Below are 3,650 nucleotides of genomic sequence, written 5' to 3'. Positions count from 1 at the left end.
AGCACAAACGGAAGCTATCATGTCTGAGTACAGACAACTATAAATGAAAAAGGCTGAGAAGCCTGACTATCTACCAGATCCTGCCGAGGGCACAAGATCGTAGCTGAGGTAAGAAGCTAAACGTCGAAGTCCACGTGGAACTACTAGTGAGACTAAAGTCTCTCTGCAAAAACATAAAATAGGCAAACGTGAGTACAAATGTACCCAGCAAGACTTACATCAGAACTAACTACATATGCATCATTATCAGCAAAGGGATGGTGGGGTTTAACTGCAGCAAGCCAGCTTTGACTCGGTGGCTATCCTAACTACGACTGCAAGCAACTCTTTTGAGGTGGCGCACACGAGTCCACATATTCACCATATCAATACACCACTATGGATCCGCTCCCGTCTCCCTACGAGAATGCCATCCATAGCACTCACGCTTATCTTGCGTATTTTAGAGTATCCACTTTCACTTGTCTATGAACTGATATAAGCAACCCAGAAGTCCTTTTCCGCGGACACGGCTATTCGAATAGATGATGTTAACCCTGCAGGGGTGTACTTCTTCACACACGCTCTCACCACTTACCGCCGTTTACACGACATGTACTCGGCAACCTTCAAGCGGAAGCCCAATGTGGGTGTCGGCCACGGCCTGCCTAAACACTCAAGTCTCTAGTCCAGGTTTATCGCCTATTCGGGTTCCATCCATGAGGAGATCCGGCCGGAGTTTCGCTCACAGCCCCAAACGATGTGAACAGGGTTCCGTGACACCAAACGGGCGCCCGGTTTACCCGGCCACGTGCCTACCGCATCACAGCCCACCCCTACGGTCAGCGCTGCGCACGGCCTCCAGCATACTACAAACACCAGAAACTACTTGCAACTCCTGGACAGAGGACAAGGGTGATCAAGGAGCCGAGAGGGTCCATTGGTTTCGGGCCCAATGCGTGGTAGTAGCTGAATCATGGATCACAAACACAGAACTCAGTTCCTGAGGACGGTTGCAATGAGACAACCCACCATGTACTCCTACATGGCCTCTCACCGCTACCTTTACCAAATCGTGTTCACACACTTAGCTCTCAACAGTAGGACATGTTCACACACCATTCCAATTCATTCCCGATGAATCAGACCCGACTCAACTCTAAGCAGTAGCAGGCATGACAAACAAGCAAGAATGAGTAGGCACAACAGGGCTCAAACAACTCCTACTCATGCTAGTGGGTTTCATCTATTTACTGTGGCAATGACAGGTCATGCAAAGGATAAAGGGGTTCAGCTACCGCAGTAAGTGACAGATGAATCGTTGTTGTCCTAATGCAGTAAAAGAGAGCAGGAGCGAGAGAGTAGGATTGTATCGGAATGAACAAGGGGGTTTTGCTTGCCTGGCACTTCTGAAGATAACATTGAGTCTTCATCAGTGTCAACGATCACATCATCGGTATCACGTCTCTCGAGAGGGGACAAATACCGGCAAACAAGAAAGAACACAATCAATCCAATGCACAATATGATGCATGCTCATGACATGGCAATATGAATGTGTTTTGAGCTAATGCAACTAGCAACAGGTTAAATGAAGTTGGTTTGAATACAAGATTCAAATTCAAACTCCATATGTGATTATTCAAATGCCATTTAATTGATTTGTGCTAAACAGCAGCTATAAGTTGTTCTAACATGCATGAAAATGGTACAGATGGATTCCTTGAATTTTTCTGATAATTTTTCATATATAACTTATTTAATTTGGAGTTACAGTTGAATTTCTATGAATTTTAGAAGTTTAGAATATTTTCTGAAATTTCCTGAATTAAAATAAATCCAGAAAATGATTTATTGCGTCAGCACTAGGTCAGGCTGATGTCAGCAGGTCAACTAGGCGGGTCCAGGTCAAACCTGACGTGTGGGGTCCACACGTCAGTGACACGGGTTAAACAGGGGGGTTTAGTTTAGTTTAAATAAAGATTAGGGGCACTAGGGCCCACATGTCAGTGTCAGGGGGTTAGATTAGGTGGTGATTAGCGTAAGCTAATCACTTGATGGCGGGGTCCACCTGTCATGGACCCAGGGGAGGTCAAATCCTTGGTCAAACGAGTCAATCCCGCCGGCGTTGAGTCGCCGGCGAGGCCGAGGCGGCGGAGGCCTTCGGGTTTCTTGCTCCGGCGACCAAACGGACGAAGGAGGAGCTCTACGGATAGCTGGAAGAGCGCCGCGTCTTCCTGTGGAGTCGGTTGGGGTCGGGGCGGCCGGAATCGGCGCCGGCGACGACCTAGGTGGCCGCCGGAGTTCGGGCGACCACGGGTTTGATGCTGCAGAGAGCAAGCGGGCTAGTTTTTGCGCTAGGCAAGCTCTACGGGAAACTATGAACGCGCAGGGCTCGCCGGGGTGACCAAATGGTCACCGGAGCTACGCCGGCGGCGAGCTCGGCGGAGGTGAGCTTCGGCCATGGTGGAATCAGTGCTAGAGGACGCGCTAGAGGAAGGGCACAGGGGGAAATGGAGAGGAGCTCACGTAGGGACTAGCAGAGTCGACGACGAGGTCGGGGAAGCTCTGGACGACGCGAATTTACGGCGGCGATCTCCGGGCACCGGAGATGAAGACGACGACGCTCCAGTCGACTCGGGCCTCCTCTGGTCGCGTGCGTCGGTGTGCAGCTCCATGGAGTCGGGACGGAGCTCAGGGATGCGAAGAGGGAGCGAGGGGGTGGCTGTGGCCGCGGCGAACGGCGTCGGTGGCGACGAGTTCCGCTCGGGCAGAGAGGGAGAGAGAGCAGAGGAGAGGAACGAGGGAGAGGGAGAGGGCGAGGGGGTCCAGGGGGTCGCGCTGGCGTCGTCTAGGCGCGACGAGGGGAAGCCAGGCTGGCTAGGAGGGAGGAGGTGGCCGGGGCGCGTGGCCGCGCGCGCCGAGCGCGTGCCCGTCCTCCTGGCAGAGGAGGAAGGCGACAGGGGGGGTAGCGGTGGCGGGCTGGGCCGATTCTGCTGGGCCACCAGGTGAGTGGGCCTCAGGTAAGCGTCAAGTAAGTCCTACTCTGCTCTGTTTTATTTTTCTGTTTGTTTTATTTTTTTATTTAATCTTTTGCCACTGTTTTGAATTTAAAATAATTCAACCAATGCCAAAAGCTTATCTCAATATTTTTATTTTGCTAGATGGACTTTTCCAAAAGCTCATAAAATATTTCAGGGGTATTTGAAATTATATTCTAGTTATATGAATATAATTCAAATTCAAATAGTTAATGATTTAAATTCAAAGTCCCAAAAATAAATCCTTAAAAATGTTCAATATTTTTGGTTTGGATCAAAACCCTTGCCAAAAATATTAAACATCTAAGAAGAGCATTTTGGAACAATGAATGAGATTTTTAGGGTTTTTGCCCTTCTTTTATTTAAGTTTTTGAGGCTCCCAAAATTCCTCAGTTCAAGTTTCAATAATTTAAACATGATGCACAGATGGAAGCAAGCATAGGTCAGGCCAGAACTAGGGATGTGACAAACCCCTTCAAGCTAACCCGTTGCGATGGCTCCACGACTAAGTCCTTTCACGAGGACATCTAACGTGATAATTCCACGACACCAGGGAAAAAGGTGTCTGGCCGGTGGCTCGATTTGGCGTTGTCCTGATCGACCAAAGAACCGCTGGCAACTCATCAATCC

This window comes from Triticum dicoccoides, chromosome 6B, assembly GCF_002162155.2.
Source record: "Triticum dicoccoides isolate Atlit2015 ecotype Zavitan chromosome 6B, WEW_v2.0, whole genome shotgun sequence".
Lineage (NCBI taxonomy): Eukaryota > Viridiplantae > Streptophyta > Magnoliopsida > Poales > Poaceae > Triticum > Triticum dicoccoides.
This window is presented reverse-complemented; position numbering follows the sequence as displayed.